The sequence below is a fragment of the Pseudophryne corroboree genome, chromosome 10 (assembly GCF_028390025.1).
Source record: "Pseudophryne corroboree isolate aPseCor3 chromosome 10, aPseCor3.hap2, whole genome shotgun sequence".
NCBI classification, from domain to species: Eukaryota; Metazoa; Chordata; class Amphibia; order Anura; family Myobatrachidae; genus Pseudophryne; species Pseudophryne corroboree.
In genome coordinates this window covers 282,346,045-282,366,983 of record NC_086453.1, presented here as the reverse complement: position 1 = coordinate 282,366,983, position 20,939 = coordinate 282,346,045, and positions in this window count along the sequence as shown.

Sequence of the window (20,939 nt, the reverse complement as noted above, 5' to 3'; positions counted from 1 at the left end):
ACTGCAGTGTCAGACAGGATGGCAGATTTAAAAAAAAGTCCCCAAACAGCACATGATGCAAAGAAAATAAGAGGTGCAATGAGGTAGCTGTGTGACTAAGCTAAGCGACCCCAGTGGCCGACACAAACACCTGGCCCATCTAGGAGTGGCATTGCAGTTTCAGACAGGATGGCAGATTTAAAAAATAGTCCCCAAACAGCACATGATGCAAAGAAAAAAAGAGGTGCAATGAGGTAGCTGTGTGACTAAGCTAAGCGACCCAAGTGGCCGACACAAACACCTGGCCCATCTAGGAGTGGCACTGCAGTGTCAGACAGGATGGCAGATTTAAAAAATAGTCCCCAAACAGCACATGATGCAAAGAAAAAAAGAGGTGCAATGAGGTAGCTGTGTGACTAAGCTAAGCGACCCAAGTGGTCGACACAAACACCTGGCCCATCTAGTAGTGGCAATGCAGTGTCAGACAGGATGGCAGATTTAAAAAATAATCCCCAAACAGCACATGATGCAAAGAAAAAAGAGGTGCAATGAGGTAGCTGTATGACTAAGCTAAGGACCCAAGTGGCTGACACAAACACCTGGCCCATCTAGGAGTGGCACTGCAGTGTCAGACAGGATGGCAGATTTTAAAAATAGTGCCCAAACAGCACATGATGCAATGAAAAAAAGAGGTGCAATGAGGTAGCTGTGTGACTAAGCTAAGCGACCCAAGTGGCCGACACAAACACCTGGCCCATCTAGGAGTGGCACTGCAGTGTCAGACAGGATGGCAGATTTAAAAAATAGTCTCCAAACAGCACATGATGCAAAGAAAAAAAGAGGTGCAATGAGGTAGCTGTGTGACTAAGCTAAGCGACCCAAGTGGCCGACACAAACACCTGGCCCATCTAGGAGTGGCACTGCAGTGTCAGACAGGATGGCAGATTTAAAAAAATAGTCCCCAAACAACACATGATGCAAAGAAAAAAAAAGATGCAATGAGGTAGCTGTGTGACTAAGCTAAGCGACCCAAGTGGCCGACACAAACATCTGGCCCATCTAGGAGTGGCACTGCTGTGTCAGACACAATAGCAGATTAAAAAAATAGTCCCCAAACAGCACATGATGCAAAGATATAAAGAGGTGCAATGAGGTAGCTGTGTGACTATGCTAAGCGACCCCAGTAGCCGACACAAACACCTGGCCCATCTAGGAGTGGCACTGCAGTGTCAGACAGGATGGCAGATTAAAAAATAGTCCCCAAACAGCACATGATTCAAAGAAAAAAAGAGGTGAATGAGGTAGCTGTGTGACTAAGCTAAGCGACCCAAGTGGCCGACACAAACACCTGGCCCATCTAGGAGTGGCACTGCAGTGTCAGACAGGATGGCAGATTTAAAAAATAGTCCCCAAACAGCAAATGATGCAAAGAAAAAAAGAGGTGCAATGAGGTAGCTGTGTGACTAAGCTAAGCGACCCAAGTGGCCGACACAAACACCTGGCCCATCTAGGAGTGGCACTGCAGTGTCAGACAGGATGGCGGATTTAAAAAATAGTCCCCAAACAGCATATGATGCAAAGAAAAAAAGAGGTGCAATGAGGTAGCTGTGTGACTAAGCTAAGCGACCCCAGTGGCCGACACAAACACCTGGCCCATCTAGGAGTGGCATTGCAGTGTCAGACAGGATGGCAGATTTAAAAAATAGTCCCCAAACAGCACATGATGCAAAGAAAAAAAGAGGTGCAATGAGGTAGCTGTGTGACTAAGCTAAGCGACCCAAGTGGTCGACACAAACACCTGGACCATCTAGGAGTGGCACTGCAGTGTCAGACAGGATGGCAGATTTAAAAAATAGTCCCCAAACAGCACATGATTCAAAGAAAAAAAGAGGTGCAATGAGGTAGCTGTGTGACTAAGCTAAGCGACCCAAGTGGTCGACACAAACACCTGGCCAATCTAGTAGTGGCACTGCAGTGTCAGACAGGATGGGAGATTTAAAAAATAATCCCCAAACAGCACATGATGCAAAGAAAAAAGAGGAGCAATGAGGTAGCTGTGTGACTAAGCTAAGGACCCAAGTGGCCGACACAAACACCTGGCCCATCTAGGAGTGGCACTGCAGTGTCAGACAGGATGGCAGATTTAAAAAATAGTCCCCAAACAGCACATGATGCAAAGAAAAAAAGAGGTGCAATGAGGTAGCTGTGTGACTAAGCTAAGCGACCCCAGTGGCCGACACAAACACCTGGCCCATCTAGGAGTGGCACTGCAGTGTCAGACAGGATTGCAGATTAAAAAAATAGTCCCCAAACAGCACATGATGCAAAGAAAAAAAGATGTGCAATGAGGTAGCTGTGTGACTAAGCTCAGCGACCCAAGTGGCCGACACAAACACCTGGCCCATCTAGGAGTGGCACTGCAGTGTCAGACAGGATGGCAGATTCAAAAAAATAGTCCACAAACAGCACATGATGCAAAGAAAATAAGAGGTGCAATGAGGTAGCTGTGTGACTAAGCTAAGCGACCCAAGTGGCCGACACAAACACCTGGCCCATCTAGGAGTGGCACTGCAGTGTCAGACAGGATGGCAGATTTAAAAAATAGTCCACAAACAGCACATGATGCAAAGATATAAAGAGGTGCAATGAGGTAGCTGTGTGACTAAGCTAAGCGACCCCGGTAGCCGACACAAACACCTGGCCCATCTAGGAGTGGCACTGCAGTGTCAGACAGGATGGCAGATTTAAAAAAATAATCCCCAAACAACACATGATGCAAAGAAAAAAAGAGGTGCAATGAGGTAGCTGTGTGACTAAGCTAAGCGACCCAAGTGGCCGACACAAACATCTGGCCCATCTAGGAGTGGCACTGCTGTGTCAGACAGGATAGCAGATTTAAAAAATAGTCCCCAAACAGCACATGATGCAAAGATATAAAGAGGTGCAATGAGGTAGCTGTGTGACTAAACTAAGCGACCCAAGTGGCCGACACAAACACCTGGCCCATCTAAGAGTGGCACTGCAGTGTCAGACAGGATGGCAGATTTTAAAAATAGTGCCCAAACAGCACATGATGCAAAGAAAAAAAGAGGTGCAATGAGGTAGCTGTGTGACTAAGCTAAGCGACCCAAGTGGCCGACACAAACACCTGGCCCATCTAGGAGTGGCACTGCAGTGTCAGACAGGATGGCAGATTTAAAAAATAATCCCCAAACAGCACATGATGCAAAGAAAAAAAGAAGTGCAATGAGGTAGCTGTGTGACTAAGCTAAGCGACCCAAGTGGCCGACACAAACACCTGGCCCATCTAGGAGTGGCACTGCAGTGTCAGACAGGATGGCAGATTTAAAAAATAGTCCCCAAACAGCACATGATGCAAAGAAATAAAGAGGTGCAAAGAGGTAGCTGTGTGACTAAGCTAAGCGACTCAAGTGGCCGAAACAAACACCTGGCCCATATAGGAGTGGCATTGCAGTGTCAGACAGGATGGCAGATTTTACAAATAGTGCCCAAACAGCACATGATGCAAAGAAAAAAAGAGGTGCAATGAGGTAGCTGTGTGACTAAGCTAAGCGACCCAAGTGGCCGACACAAACACCTGGCCCATCTAGGAGTGGCACTGCAGTGTCAGACAGGATGGCAAATTTAAAAAATAGTCCCCAAACAGCACATGCTGCAAAGAAAAAAAGAGGTGCAATGAGGTAGCTGTGTGACTTAACTAAGCGACCCAAGTGGCAGACACAAACACCTGGCCCATCTAGGAGTGGCACTGCAGTGTCAGACAGGATGGCAGATTTTAAAAATAGTGCCCAAACAGCACATGATGCAAAGAAAAAAAGAGGTGCAATGAGGTAGCTGTGTGACTAAGCTAAGCGACCCAAGTGGCCGACACAAACACCTGGCCCATCTAGGAGTGGCACTGCAGTGTCAGACAGGATGGCAGATTTAAAAAATAGTCCCCAAACAGCACATGCTGCAAAGAAAAAAAAGAGGTGCAATGAGGTAGCTGTGTGACTTAACTAAGCGACCCAAGTGGCAGACACAAACACCTGGCCCATCTAGGAGTGGCACTGCAGTGTCAGACAGGATGGCAGATTTAAAAAATAGTCTCCAAACAACACATGATGCAAAGAAAAAAAAAGGTGCAATGAGGTAGCTGTGTGACTAAGCTAAGCGACCCAAGTGGCCGACACAAACATCTGGCCCATCTAGGAGTGGCACTGCTGTGTCAGACACAATAGCAGATTAAAAAAATAGTCCCCAAACAGCACATGATGCAAAGATATAAAGAGGTGCAATGAGGTAGCTGTGTGACTATGCTAAGCGACCCCAGTAGCCGACACAAACACCTGGCCCATCTAGGAGTGGCACTGCAGTGTCAGACAGGATGGCAGATTAAAAATAGTCCCCAAACAGCACATGATTCAAAGAAAAAAAGAGGTGCAATGAGGTAGCTGTGTGACTAAGCTAAGCGACCCAAGTGGCCGACACAAACACCTGGCCCATCTAGGAGTGGCACTGCAGTGTCAGACAGGATGGCAGATTTAAAAAATAGTCCCCAAACAGCAAATGATGCAAAGAAAAAAAGAGGTGCAATGAGGTAGCTGTGTGACTAAGCTAAGCGACCCAAGTGGCCGACACAAACACCTGGCCCATCTAGGAGTGGCACTGCAGTGTCAGACAGGATGGCAGATTTAAAAAATAGTCCCCAAACAGCATATGATGCAAAGAAAAAAAGAGGTGCATTGAGGTAGCTGTGTGACTAAGCTAAGCGACCCAAGTGGCAGACACAAACACCTGGCCCATCTAGGAGTGGCACCGCAGTGTCAGACAGGATGGCAGATTTAAAAAATAATCCCCAAACAGCACATGATGCAAAGAAAAAAAGAGGTGCAATGAGGTAGCTGTGTGACTAAGCTAAGCGACCCAAGTGGCCGACACAAACACCTGGCCCATCTAGGAGTGGCACTGCAGTGTCAGACAGGATGGCAGATTTAAAAAAAATAGTCCCCAAACAACACATGATGCAAAGAAAAAAAAAGGTGCAATGAGGTAGCTGTGTGACTAAGCTAAGCGACCCAAGTGGCCGACACAAACATCTGGCCCATCTAGGAGTGGCACTGCTGTGTCAGACACCATAGCAGATTAAAAAAATAGTCCCCAAACAGCACATGATGCAAAGATATAAAGAGGTGCAATGAGGTAGCTGTGTGACTATGCTAAGCGACCCCAGTAGCCGACACAAACACCTGGCCCATCTAGGAGTGGCACTGCAGTGTCAGACAGGATGGCAGATTAAAAAATAGTCCCCAAACAGCACATGATTCAAAGATTTAAAGAGGTGCAATGAGGTAGCTGTGTGACTAAGCTAAGCGACCCAAGTGGCCGACACAAACACCTGGCCCATCTAGGAGTAACACTGCAGTGTCAGACAGGATGGCGGATTTAAAAAAAAGTCCCCAAACAGCACATGATGCAAAGAAAAAAAGAGGTTCAATGAGGTAGCTGTGTGACTAAGCTAAGCGACCCAAGTGGCCGACACAAACACCTGACCCATCTAGGAGTGGCACTGCAGTGTCAGACAGGATGGCAGATTCAAAAAATAGTCCCCAAACAGCACATGATGCAAAAAAAATAAGAGGTGCAATGAGGTAGCTGTGTGACTAAGCTAAGCGACCCCAGTGGCCGACACAAACACCTGGCCCATCTAGGAGTGGCATTGCAGTGTCAGACAGGATGGCAGATTTAAAAAATAGTCCCCAAACAGCACATGATGCAAAGAAAAAAAGAGGTGCAATGAGGTAGCTGTGTGACTAAGCTAAGCGACCCAAGTGGTCGACACAAACACCTGGACCATCTAGAAATGGCACTGCAGTGTCAGACAGGATGGCAGATTTAAAAAATAGTCCCCAAACAGGACATGATGCTAAGAAAAAAAGAGGTGCAATGAGGTAGCTGTGTGACTAAGCTAAGCGACCCAAGTGGTCGACACAAACACCTGGCCCATCTAGTAGTGGCACTGCAGTGTCAGACAGGATGGCAGATTTAAAAAATAATCCCCAAACAGCACATGATGCAAAGAAAAAAGAGGTGCAATGAGGTAGCTGTGTGACTAAGCTAAGGACCCAAGTGGCCGACACAAACACCTGGCCCATCTAGGAGTGGCACTGCAGTGTCAGACAGGATGGCAGATTTAAAAAATAGTCCCCAAACAGCACATGATGCAAAGAAAAAAAGAGGTGCAATGAGGTAGCTGTGTGACTAAGCTAAGCGACCCAAGTGGCCGACACAAACACCTGGCCCATCTAGGAGTGGCACTGCAGTGTCAGACAGGATGGCAGATTTAAAAAAAATAGTCCCCAAACAACACATGATGCAAAGAAAAAAAAAGGTGCAATGAGGTAGCTGTGTGACTAAGCTAAGCGACCCAAGTGGTCGACACAAACACCTGGACCATCTAGAAATGGCACTGCAGTGTCAGACAGGATGGCAGATTTAAAAAATAGTCCCCAAACAGGACATGATGCAAAGAAAAAAAGAGGTGCAATGAGGTAGCTGTGTGACTAAGCTAAGCGACCCAAGTGGTCGACACAAACACCTGGCCCATCTAGTAGTGGCACTGCAGTGTCAGACAGGATGGCAGATTTAAAAAATAATCCCCAAACAGCACATGATGCAAAGAAAAAAGAGGTGCAATGAGGTAGCTGTGTGACTAAGCTAAGGACCCAAGTGGCCGACACAAACACCTGGCCCATCTAGGAGTGGCACTGCAGTGTCAGACAGGATGGCAGATTTAAAAAATAGTCCCCAAACAGCACATGATGCAAAGAAAAAAAGAGGTGCAATGAGGTAGCTGTGTGACTAAGCTTAGCGACCCCAGTGGCCGACACAAACACCTGGCCCATCTAGGAGTGGCACTGCAGTGTCAGACAGGATTGCAGATTAAAAAAATAGTCCCCAAACAGCACATGATGCAAAGAAAAAAAGATGTGCAATGAGGTAGCTGTGTGACTAAGCTCAGCGACCCAAGTGGCCGACACAAACACCTGGCCCATCTAGGAGTGGCACTGCAGTGTCAGACAGGATGGCAGATTCAAAAAAATAGTCCACAAACAGCACATGATGCAAAGAAAATAAGAGGTGCAATGAGGTAGCTGTGTGACTAAGCTAAGCGACCCAAGTGGCCGACACAAACACCTGGCCCATCTAGGAGTGGCACTGCAGTGTCAGACAGGATGGCAGATTTAAAAAATAGTCCACAAACAGCACATGATGCAAAGATATAAAGAGGTGCAATGAGGTAGCTGTGTGACTAAGCTAAGCGACCCCAGTAGCCGACACAAAAACCTGGCCCATCTAGGAGTGGCACTGCAGTGTCAGACAGGATGGCAGATTTAAAAAAATAATCCCCAAACAACACATGATGCAAAGAAAAAAAGAGGTGCAATGAGGTAGCTGTGTGACTAAGCTAAGCGACCAAAGAGGCCGACACAAACATCTTGCCCTTCTAGGAGTGGCACTGCAGTGTCAGACAGGATGGCAGATTTAAAAAAATAATCCCCAAACAACACATGATGCAAAGAAAAAAAGAGGTGCAATGAGGTAGCTGTGTGACTAAGCTAAGCTACCCAAGTGGCCGACACAAACATCTGGCCCATCTAGGAGTGGCACTGCTGTGTCAGACAGGATAGCAGATTTAAAAAATAGTCCCCAAACAGCACATGATGCAAAGATATAAAGAGGTGCAATGAGGTAGCTGTGTGACTAAACTAAGCGACCCAAGTGGCCGACACAAACACCTGGCCCATCTAAGAGTGGCACTGCAGTGTCAGACAGGATGGCAGATTTTAAAAATAGTGCCCAAACAGCACATGATGCAAAGAAAAAAAGAGGTGCAATGAGGTAGCTGTGTGACTAAGCTAAGCGACCCAAGTGGCCGACACAAACACCTGGCCCATCTAGGAGTGGCACTGCAGTGTCAGACAGGATGGCAGATTTAAAAAATAATCCCCAAACAGCACATGATGCAAAGAAAAAAAGAAGTGCAATGAGGTAGCTGTGTGACTAAGCTAAGCGACCCAAGTGGCCGACACAAACACCTGGCCCATCTAGGAGTGGCACTGCAGTGTCAGACAGGATGGCAGATTTAAAAAATAGTCCCCAAACAGCACATGATGCAAAGAAATAAAGAGGTGCAATGAGGTAGCTGTGTGACTAAGCTAAGCGACCCAAGTGGCCGAAACAAACACCTGGCCAATATAGGAGTGGCATTGCAGTGTCAGACAGGATGGCAGATTTTACAAATAGTGCCCAAACAGCACATGATGCAAAGAAAAAAAGAGGTGCAATGAGGTAGCTGTGTGACTAAGCTAAGCGACCCAAGTGGCCGACACAAACACCTGGCCCATCTAGGAGTGGCACTGCAGTGTCAGACAGGATGGCAGATTTAAAAAATAGTCCCCAAACAGCACACGCTGCAAAGAAAAAAAGAGGTGCAATGAGGTAGCTGTGTGACTTAACTAAGCGACCCAAGTGGCAGACACAAACACCTGGCCCATCTAGGAGTGGCACTGCAGTGTCAGACAGGATGGCAGATTTAAAAAATAGTCCCCAAACAGCACATGATGCAAAGAAAAAAAGAGGTGCTATGAGGTAGCTGTGTGAGAAAGCTAAGCGACCCTAGTGGCCGACACAAACACCTGGCCCATCTAGGAGTGGCACCGTAGTGTCAGACAGGATGGCAGATTTAAAAAATAATCCCCAAACAGCACATGATGCAAAGAAAAAAAGAGGTGCAATGAGTTAGCTGTGTGACTAAGCTAAGCGACCCAAGTGGCCGACACAAACACCTGGCCCATCTAGGAGTGGCACTGCAGTGTCAGACAGGATGGCAGATTCAAAAAAATAGTCCACAAACAGCACATGATGCAAAGAAAATAAGAGGTGCAATGAGGTAGCTGTGTGACTAAGCTAAGCGACCCAAGTGGCCGACACAAACACCTGGCCCATCTAGGAGTGGCACTGCAGTGTCAGACAGGATGGCAGATTTAAAAAATAGTCCACAAACAGCACATGATGCAAAGATATAAAGAGGTGCAATGAGGTAGCTGTGTGACTAAGCTAAGCGACCCCAGTAGCCGACACAAAAACCTGGCCCATCTAGGAGTGGCACTGCAGTGTCAGACAGGATGGCAGATTTAAAAAAATAATCCCCAAACAACACATGATGCAAAGAAAAAAAGAGGTGCAATGAGGTAGCTGTGTGACTAAGCTAAGCGACCAAAGAGGCCGACACAAACATCTTGCCCTTCTAGGAGTGGCACTGCAGTGTCAGACAGGATGGCAGATTTAAAAAAATAATCCCCAAACAACACATGATGCAAAGAAAAAAAGAGGTGCAATGAGGTAGCTGTGTGACTAAGCTAAGCTACCCAAGTGGCCGACACAAACATCTGGCCCATCTAGGAGTGGCACTGCTGTGTCAGACAGGATAGCAGATTTAAAAAATAGTCCCCAAACAGCACATGATGCAAAGATATAAAGAGGTGCAATGAGGTAGCTGTGTGACTAAACTAAGCGACCCAAGTGGCCGACACAAACACCTGGCCCATCTAAGAGTGGCACTGCAGTGTCAGACAGGATGGCAGATTTTAAAAATAGTGCCCAAACAGCACATGATGCAAAGAAAAAAAGAGGTGCAATGAGGTAGCTGTGTGACTAAGCTAAGCGACCCAAGTGGCCGACACAAACACCTGGCCCATCTAGGAGTGGCACTGCAGTGTCAGACAGGATGGCAGATTTAAAAAATAATCCCCAAACAGCACATGATGCAAAGAAAAAAAGAAGTGCAATGAGGTAGCTGTGTGACTAAGCTAAGCGACCCAAGTGGCCGACACAAACACCTGGCCCATCTAGGAGTGGCACTGCAGTGTCAGACAGGATGGCAGATTTAAAAAATAGTCCCCAAACAGCACATGATGCAAAGAAATAAAGAGGTGCAATGAGGTAGCTGTGTGACTAAGCTAAGCGACCCAAGTGGCCGAAACAAACACCTGGCCAATATAGGAGTGGCATTGCAGTGTCAGACAGGATGGCAGATTTTACAAATAGTGCCCAAACAGCACATGATGCAAAGAAAAAAAGAGGTGCAATGAGGTAGCTGTGTGACTAAGCTAAGCGACCCAAGTGGCCGACACAAACACCTGGCCCATCTAGGAGTGGCACTGCAGTGTCAGACAGGATGGCAGATTTAAAAAATAGTCCCCAAACAGCACACGCTGCAAAGAAAAAAAGAGGTGCAATGAGGTAGCTGTGTGACTTAACTAAGCGACCCAAGTGGCAGACACAAACACCTGGCCCATCTAGGAGTGGCACTGCAGTGTCAGACAGGATGGCAGATTTAAAAAATAGTCCCCAAACAGCACATGATGCAAAGAAAAAAAGAGGTGCTATGAGGTAGCTGTGTGAGAAAGCTAAGCGACCCTAGTGGCCGACACAAACACCTGGCCCATCTAGGAGTGGCACCGTAGTGTCAGACAGGATGGCAGATTTAAAAAATAATCCCCAAACAGCACATGATGCAAAGAAAAAAAGAGGTGCAATGAGTTAGCTGTGTGACTAAGCTAAGCGACCCAAGTGGCCGACACAAACACCTGGCCCATCTAGGAGTGGCACTGCAGTGTCAGACAGGATGGCAGATTAAAAAATAGTCCTCAAACAGCACATAATGCAAAGAAAAAAAGAGGTGCAATGAGGTAGCTGTGTGACTAAGCTAAGCGACCCCAGTAGCCGACACAAACACCTGGCCCATCTAGGAGTGGCACTGCAGTATCAGACAGGATGGCAGATTCAAAAAATAGTCCCCAAACAGCACATGATGCAAAGAAAAAAAGAGGTGCAATGAGGTAGCTGTGTGACTAAGCTAAGCGACCCCAGTGGCCGACACAAACACCTGGCCCATCTAGTAGTGGCACTGCTGTGTCAGACAGGATAGCAGATTTATAAAATAGTCCTCAAACAGCACACGATGCAAAGAAAAAAAGAGGTGCAATGAGGTAGTTGTGTGACTAAGCTAAGCGACCCCAGTAGCAGACACAAACACCTGGCCCATCTAGGAGTGGCACTGCTGTGTCAGACAGGATAGCAGATTTAAAAAATAGTCCCCAAACAGCACATGATGCAAAGATATAAAGAGGTGCAATGAGGTAGCTGTGTGACTAAGCTAAGCGACCCAAGTGGCCGACACAAACACCTGGCCCATCTAGGAGTGGCACTGCAGTGTCAGACAGGATGGCAGATTTTAAAAATAGTGCCCAAACAGCACATGATGCAAAGAAAAAAAGAGGTGCAATGAGGTAGCTGTGTGACTAAGCTAAGCGACCCAAGTGGCCGACACAAACACCTGGCCCATCTAGGAGTGGCACTGCAGTGTCAGACAGGATGGCAGATTTAAAAAATAATCCCCAAACAGCACATGATGCAAAGAAAAAAAGAAGTGCAATGAGGTAGCTGTGTGACTAAGCTAAGCGACCCAAGTGGCCGACACAAACACCTGGCCCATCTAGGAGTGGCACTGCAGTGTCAGACAGGATGGCAGATTTAAAAAATAGTCCCCAAACAGCACATGATGCAAAGAAATAAAGAGGTGCAATGAGGTAGCTGTGTGACTAAGCTAAGCGACCCAAGTGGCCGAAACAAACACCTGGCCCATATAGGAGTGGCATTGCAGTGTCAGACAGGATGGCAGATTTTACAAATAGTGCCCAAACAGCACATGATGCAAAGAAAAAAAGAGGTGCAATGAGGTAGCTGTGTGACTAAGCTAAGCGACCCAAGTGGCCGACACAAACACCTGGCCCATCTAGGAGTGGCACCGTAGTGTCAGACAGGATGGCAGATTTTACAAATAGTGCCCAAACAGCACATGATGCAAAGAAAAAAAGAGGTTCAATGAGGTAGCTGTGTGACTAAGCTAAGCGACCCAAGTGGCCGACACAAACACCTGGCCCATCTAGGAGTGGCACTGCAGTGTCAGACAGGATGGCAGATTAAAAAATAGTCCTCAAACAGCACATGATGCAAAGAAAAAAAGAGGTGCAATGAGGTAGCTGTGTGACTAAGCTAAGCGACCCCAGTAGCCGACACAAACACTTGGCCCATCTAGGAGTGGCACTGCAGTATCAGACAGGATGGCAGATTCAAAAAATAGTCCCCAAACAGCACATGATGCAAAGAAAAAAAGAGGTGCAATGAGGTAGCTGTGTGACTAAGCTAAGCGACCCAAGTGGCCGACACAAACACCTGGCCCATCTAGGAGTGGCACTGCAGTGTCAGACAGGATGGCAGATTTAAAAAATAGTCCCCAAACAGCACATGATGCAAAGAAAAAAAGAGATGCAATGAGGTAGCTGTGTGACTAAGCTAAGCGACCCAAGTGGCCGACACAAACACCTGGCCCATCTAGGAGTGGCACTGCAGTGTCAGACAGGATGGCAGATTTTAAAAATAGTGCCCAAACAGCACATGATGCAAAGAAAAAAAGAGGTGCAATGAGGTAGCTGTGTGACTAAGCTAAGCGACCCAGTGGCCGACACAAACACCTGGCCCATCTAGTAGTGGCACTGCTGTGTCAGACAGGATAGCAGATTTAAAAAATAGTCCTCAAACAGCACATGATGCAAAGAAAAAAAGAGGTGCAATGAGGTAGCTGTGTGACTAAGCTAAGCGACCCCAGTAGCAGACACAAACACCTGGCCCATCTAGGAGTGGCACTGCAGTGTCAGACAGGATGGCAGATTCAAAAAATAGTCCCCAAACAGCACATGATGCAAAGAAAATAAGAGGTGCAATGTGGTAGCTGTGTGACTAAGCTAAGCGACCCAAGTGGCCGACACAAACACCTGGCCCATCTAGGAGTGGCACTGCAGTGTCAGACAGGATGGCAGATTTAAAAAATATTCCCCAAACAGCACATGGTGCAAAGATATAAAGAGGTGCAATGAGGTAGCTGCGTGACTAAGCTAAGCGACACCAGTAGCCGACACAAACACCTGACCCATCTAGGAGTGGCACTGCAGTGTCAGACAGGATGGCAGATTAAAAAAAATAGTCCCCAAACAGCACATGATTCAAAGAAAAAAAGAGGTGCAATGAGGTAGCTGTGTGACTAAGCTAAGCGACCCAAGTGGCCGACACAATCACCTGGCCCATCTAGGAGTGGCACTGCAGTGTCAGACAGGATGGCAGATTCAAAAAATAGTCCCCAAACAGCACACGATGCAAATAAAATAAGAGGTGCAATGAGGTAGCTGTGTGACTAAGCTAAGCGACCCCAGTGGCCGACACAAACACCTGGCCCATCTAGGAGTGGCACTGCAGTGTCAGACAGGATAGCAGATTTAAAAAATAGTCCCCAAACAGCACATGATGCAAAGATATAAAGAGGTGCAATGAGGTAGCTGTGTGACTAAGCTAAGCGACCCAAGTGGCCGACACAAACACCTGGCCCATCTAGGAGTGGCACTGCAGTGTCAGACAGGATGGCAGATTTTAAAAATAGTGTTTAAACAGCACATGATGCAAAGAAAAAAAGAGGTGCAATGAGGTAGCTGTGTGACTAAGCTAAGCGACCCCAGTAGCAGACACAAACACCTGGCCCATCTAGGAGTGGCACTGCAGTGTCAGACAGGATGGCAGATTCAAAAAATAGTCCCCAAACAGCACATGATGCAAAGAAAATAAGAGGTGCAATGTGGTAGCTGTGTGACTAAGCTAAGCGACCCAAGTGGCCGACACAAACACCTGGCCCATCTAGGAGTGGCACTGCAGTGTCAGACAGGATAGCAGATTTAAAAAATAGTCCCCAAACAGCACATGATGCAAAGATATAAAGAGGTGCAATGAGGTAGCTGTGTGACTAAGCTAAGCGACCCAAGTGGCCGACACAAACACCTGGCCCATCTAGGAGTGGCACTGCAGTGTCAGACAGGATGGCAGATTTTAAAATTAGTGCCCAAACAGCACATGATGCAAAGAAAAAAAGAGGTGCAATGAGGTAGCTGTGTGACTAAGCTAAGCGACCCAAGTGGCCGACACAAACACCTGGCCCATCTAGGAGTGGCACTGCAGTGTCAGACAGGATGGCAGATTTAAAAAATAATCCCCAAACAGCACATGATGCAAAGAAAAAAAGAAGTGCAATGAGGTAGCTGTGTGACTAAGCTAAGCGACCCAAGTGGCCGACACAAACACCTGGCCCATCTAGGAGTGGCACTGCAGTGTCAGACAGGATGGCAGATTTAAAAAATAGTCCCCAAACAGCACATGATGCAAAGAAAAAAAGAGGTGCAATGAGGTAGCTGTGTGACTAAGCTAAGCGACCCAAGTGGCCGAAACAAACACCTGGCCCATATAGGAGTGGCATTGCAGTGTCAGACAGGATGGCAGATTTTACAAATAGTGCCCAAACAGCACATGATGCATAGAAAAAAAGAGGTGCAATGAGGTAGCTGTGTGACTAAGCTAAGCGACCCAAGTGGCCGACACAAACACCTGGCCCATCTAGGAGTGGCACTGCAGTGTCAGACAGGATGGCAGATTTAAAAAATAGTCCCCAAACAGCACATGCTGCAAAGAAAAAAAGAGGTGCAATGAGGTAGCTGTGTGACTTATCTAAGCGACCCAAGTGGCAGACACAAACACCTGGCCCATCTAGGAGTGGCACTGCAGTGTCAGACAGGATGGCAGATTTAAAAAATAGTCCCCAAACAGCACATGATGCAAAGAAAAAAAGAGGTGCTATGAGGTAGCTGTGTGACTAAGCTAAGCGACCCAAGTGGCCGACACAAACACCTGGCCCATCTAGGAGTGGCACCGTAGTGTCAGACAGGATGGCAGATTTAAAAAATAGTCCCCAAACAGCACATGATGCAAAGAAAAAAATAGGTGCAATGAGGTAGCTGTGTGACTAAGCTAAGCGACCCAAGTGGCCGACACAAACACCTGGCCCATCTAGGAGTGGCACTGCAGTGTCAGACAGGATGGCAGATTAAAAAATAGTCCTCAAACAGCACATGATGCAAAGAAAAAAAGAGGTGCAATGAGGTAGCTGTGTGACTAAGCTAAGCGACCCCAGTAGCCGACACAAACACCTGGCCCATCTAGGAGTGGCACTGCAGTATCAGACAGGATGGCAGATTTAAAAAATAGTCCCCAAACAGCATATGATGCAAAGAAAAAAAGAGGTGCAATGAGGTAGCTGTGTGACTAAGCTAAGCGACCCAAGTGGCCGACACAAACACCTGGCCCATCTAGGAGTGGCACCGCAGTGTCAGACAGGATGGCAGATTTAAAAAATAATCCCCAAACAGCACATGATGCAAAGAAAAAAAGAAGTGCAATGAGGTAGCTGTGTGACTAAGCTAAGCGACCCAAGTGGCCGACACAAACACCTGGCCCATCTAGGAGTGGCACTGCAGTGTCAGACAGGATGGCAGATTTAAAAAATAGTCCCCAAACAGCACATGATGCAAAGAAATAAAGAGGTGCAATGAGGTAGCTGTGTGACTAAGCTAAGCGACCCAAGTGGCCGAAACAAACACCTGGCCCATATAGGAGTGGCATTGCAGTGTCAGACAGGATGGCAGATTTTACAAATAGTGCCCAAACAGCACATGATGCAAAGAAAAAAAGAGGTGCAATGAGGTAGCTGTGTGACTAAGCTAAGCGACCCAAGTGGCCGACACAAACACCTGGCCCATCTAGGAGTGGCACTGCAGTGTCAGACAGGATGGCAGATTTAAAAAATAGTCCCCAAACAGCACATGCTGCAAAGAAAAAAAGAGGTGCAATGAGGTAGCTGTGTGACTTAACTAAGCGACCCAAGTGGCAGACACAAACACCTGGCCCATCTAGGAGTGGCACTGCAGTGTCAGACAGGATGGCAGATTTAAAAAATAGTCCCCAAACAGCACATGATGCAAAGAAAAAAAGAGGTGCTATGAGGTAGCTGTGTGACTAAGCTAAGCGACCCAAGTGGCCGACACAAACACCTGGCCCATCTAGGAGTGGCACCGTAGTGTCAGACAGGATGGCAGATTTAAAAAATAGTCCCCAAACAGCACATGATGCAAAGAAAAAAAGAGGTGCAATGAGGTAGCTGTGTGACTAAGCTAAGCGACCCAAGTGGCCGACACAAACACCTGGCCCATCTAGGAGTGGCACTGCAGTGTCAGACAGGATGGCAGATTAAAAAATAGTCCTCAAACAGCACATGATGCAAAGAAAAAAAGAGGTGCAATGAGGTAGCTGTGTGACTAAGCTAAGCGACCCCAGTAGCCGACACAAACACCTGGCCCATCTAGGAGTGGCACTGCAGTATCAGACAGGATGGCAGATTCAAAAAATAGTCCCCAAACAGCACATGATGCAAAGAAAAAAAGAGGTGCAATGAGGTAGCTGTGTGACTAAGCTAAGCGACCCAAGTGGCCGACACAAACACCTGGCCCATCTAGGAGTGGCACTGCAGTGTCAGACAGGATGGCAGATTTAAAAAATAGTCCCCAAACAGCACATGATGCAAAGAAAAAAAGAGGTGCAATGAGGTAGCTGTGTGACTAAGCTAAGCGACCCAAGTGGCCGACACAAACACCTGGCCCATCTAGGAGTGGCACTGCAGTGTCAGACAGGATGGCAGATTTTAAAATTAGTGCCCAAACAGCACATGATGCAAAGAAAAAAAGAGGTGCAATGAGGTAGCTGTGTGACTAAGCTAAGCGACCCCAGTGGCCGACACAAACACCTGGCCCATCTAGTAGTGGCACTGCTGTGTCAGACAGGATAGCAGATTTAAAAAGTAGTCCTCAAACAGCACATGATGCAAAGAAAAAAAGAGGTGCAATGAGGTAGCTGTGTGACTAAGCTAAGCGACCCCAGTAGCAGACACAAACACCTGGCCCATCTAGGAGTGGCACTGCAGTGTCAGACAGGATGGCAGATTCAAAAAATAGTCCCCAAACAGCACATGATGCAAAGAAAATAAGAGGTGCAATGTGGTAGCTGTGTGACTAAGCTAAGCGACCCAAGTGGCCGACACAAACACCTGGCCCATCTAGGAGTGGCACTGCAGTGTCAGACAGGATGGCAGATTTAAAAAATATTCCCCAAACAGCACATGGTGCAAAGATATAAAGAGGTGCAATGAGGTAGCTGTGTGACTAAGCTAAGCGACACCAGTGGCCGACACAAACACCTGGCCCATCTAGGAGTGGCATTGCAGTGTCAGACAGGATGGCAGATTTAAAAAATAGTCCCCAAACAGCACATGATGCAAAGAAAAAAAGAGGTGCAATGAGGTAGCTGTGTGACTAAGCTAAGCGACCCAAGTGGCCGACACAAACACCTGGCCCATCTAGGAGTGGCACTGCAGTATCAGACAGGATGGCAGATTTAAAAAATAGTCCCCAAACAGCAGATGATGCAAAGAAAAAAAGAGGTGCAATGAGGTAGTTGTGTGACTAAGCTAAGCGACCCAAGTGGCCGACACAAACACCTGGCCCATCTAGGAGTGGCACCGCATTGTCAGACAGGATGGCAGATTTAAAAAATAATCCCCAAACAGCACATGATGCAAAGAAAAAAAGAGGTGCAATGAGGTAGCTGTGTGACTAAGCTAAGCGACCCAAGTGGCCGACACAAACACCTGGCCCATCTAGGAGTGGCACTGCAGTGTCCGACAGGATGGCAGATTAAAAAATAGTCCTCAAACAGCACATGATGCAAAGAAAAAAAGAGGTGCAATGAGGTAGCTGTGTGACTAAGCTAAGCGACCCAAGTGGCCGACACAAACATCTGGCCCATCTAGGAGTGGCACTGCAGTGTCAGACAGGATGGCAGATTAAAAAATAGTCCCCAAACAGCACATGATGCAAAGAAAAAAAGAGGTGCAATGAGGTAGCTGTGTGACTAAGCTAAGCGACCCAAGTGGCCGACACAAACACCTGGCCCATCTAGGAGTGGCACTGCAGTGTCCGACAGGATGGCAGATTTAAAAAAATAATCCCCAAACAACACATGATGCAAAGAAAAAAAAGAGGTGCAATGAGGTAGCTGTGTGACTAAGCTAAGCGACCCAAGTGGCAGACACAAACATCTGGCCCATCTAGGAGTGGCACTGCTGTGTCAGACAGGATAGCAGATTTAAAAAATAGTCCCCACACAGCACATGATGCAAAGAAATAAAGAGGTGCAATGAGGTAGCTGTGTGACTAAGCTAAGCGACCCCAGTGGCCGAAACAAACACCTGGCCCATATAGGAGTGGCATTGCAGTGTCAGACAGGATGGCAGATTTTACAAATAGTGCCCAAACAGCACATGATGCAAAGAAAAAAAGAGGTGCAATGAGGTAGCTGTGTGACTAAGCTAAGCGACCCAAGTGGCCGACACAAACACCTGGCCCATCTAGGAGTGGCACTGCAGTGTCAGACAGGATGGCAGATTTAAAAAATAATCCCCAAACAGCACATGCTGCAAAGAAAAAAAGAGGTGCAATGAGGTAGCTGTGTGACTTAACTAAGCGACCCAAGTGGCAGACACAAACACCTGGCCCATCTAGGAGTTGCACTGCAGTGTCAGACAGGATGGCAGATTTAAAAAATAGTCCCCAAACAGCACATGATGCAAAGAAAAAAAGAGGTGCTATGAGGTAGCTGTGTGACTAAGCTAAGCGACCCAAGTGGCCGACACAAACACCTGGCCCATCTAGGAGTGGCACTGCAGTGTCAGACAGGATGGCAGATTTAAAAAATAATCCCCAAACAGCACATGATGCAAAGAAAAAAAGAGGTGCAATGAGGTAGCAGTGTGACTAAGCTAAGCGACCCAAGTGGCCGACACAAACACCTGGCCCATCTAGGAGTGGCACTGCAGTGTCAGACAGGATGGCAGATTAAAAAATAGTCCTCAAACAGCACATGATGCAAAGAAAAAAAGAGGTGCAATGAGGTAGCTGTGTGACTAAGCTAAGCGACCCCAGTAGCCGACACAAACACCTGGCCCATCTAGGAGTGGCACTGCAGTATCAGACAGGATGGCAGATTCAAAAAATAGTCCCCAAACAGCACATGATGCAAAGAAAAAAAGAGGTGCAATGAGGTAGCTGTGTGACTAAGCTAAGCGACCCAAGTGGCCGACACAAACGCCTGGCCCATCTAGGAGTGGCACTGCAGTGTCAGACAGGATGGCAGATTTAAAAAATAGTCCCCAAACAGCACATGATGCAAAGAAAAAAAGAGGTGCAATGAGGTAGCTGTGTGACTAAGCTAAGCGACCCAAGTGGCCGACACAAACACCTGGCCCATCTAGGAGTGGCACTGCAGTGTCAGACAGGATGGCAGATTTTAAAAATAGTGCCCAAACAGCACATGATGCAAAGAAAAAAAGAGGTGCAATGAGGTAGCTGTGTGACTAAGCTAAGCGACCCCAGTGGCCGACACAAACACCTGGCCCATCTAGTAGTGGCACTGCAGTGTCAGACAGGATAGCAGATTTAAAAAATAGTCCTCAAACAGCACATGATGCAAAGAAAAAAAGAGGTGCAATGAGGTAGCTGTGTGACTAAGCTAAGCGACCCCAGTAGCAGACACAAACACCTGGCCCATCTAGGAGTGGCACTGCAGTGTCAGACAGGATGGCAGATTCAAAAAATAGTCCCCAAACAGCACATGATGCAAAGAAAATAAGAGGTGCAATGTGGTAGCTGTGTGACTAAGCTAAGCGACCCAAGTGGCCGACACAAACACCTGGCCCATCTAGGAGTGGCACTGCAGTGTCAGACAGGATGGCAGATTTAAAAAATAGTCCCCAAACAGCACATGGTGCAAAGATATAAAGAGGTGCAATGAGGTAGCTGTGTGACTAAGCTAAGCGACACTAGTAGCCGACACAAACACCTGACCCATCTAGGAGTGGCACTGCAGTGTCAGACAGGATGGCAGATTTAAAAAATAATCCCCAAACAGCACATGATTCAAAGAAAAAAAGAAGTGCAATGAGGTAGCTGTGTGACTAAGCTAAGCGACCCAAGTGGCCGACACAAACACCTGGCCCATCTAGGAGTGGCACTGCAGTGTCAGACAGGATGGCAGATTAAAAAATAGTCCTCAAACAGCACTTGATGCAAAGAAAAAAAGAGGTGCAATGAGGTAGCTGTGTGACTAAGCTAAGCGACCCCAGTAGCCGACACAAACACCTGGCCCATCTAGGAGTGGCACTGCAGTATCAGACAGGATGGCAGATTCAAAAAATAGTCCCCAAACAGCACATGATGCAAAGAAAAAAAGAGGTGCAATGAGGTAGCTGTGTGACTAAGCTAAGCGACCCAAGTGGCCGACACAAACACCTGGCCCATCTAGGAGTGGCACTGCAGTGTCAGACAGGATGGCAGATTAAAAAAATAGTCCCCAAACAGCACACGATGCAAATAAAATAAGAGGTGCAATGAGGTAGCTGTGTGACTAAGCTAAGCGACCCCAGTGGTCGACACAAACACCTGGCCCATCTAAGAGTGGCATTGCAGTGTCAGACAGGATGGCAGATTTAAAAAATAGTCCCCAAACAGCACATGATGCAAAGAAAAAAAGAGGTGCAATGAGGTAGCTGTGTGACTAAGCTAAGCGACCCAAGTGGCCGACACAAACACCTGGCCCATCTAGGAGTGGCACTGCAGTATCAGACAGGATGGCAGATTTAAAAAATAGTCCCCAAACAGCAGATGATGCAAAGAAAAAAAGAGGTGCAATGAGGTAGTTGTGTGACTAAGCTAAGCGACCCAAGTGGCCGACACAAACACCTGGCCCATCTAGGAGTGGCACCGCAGTGTCAGACAGGATGGCAGATTTAAAAAATAATCCCCAAACAGCACATGATGCAAAGAAAAAAAGAGGTGCAATGAAGTAGCTGTGTG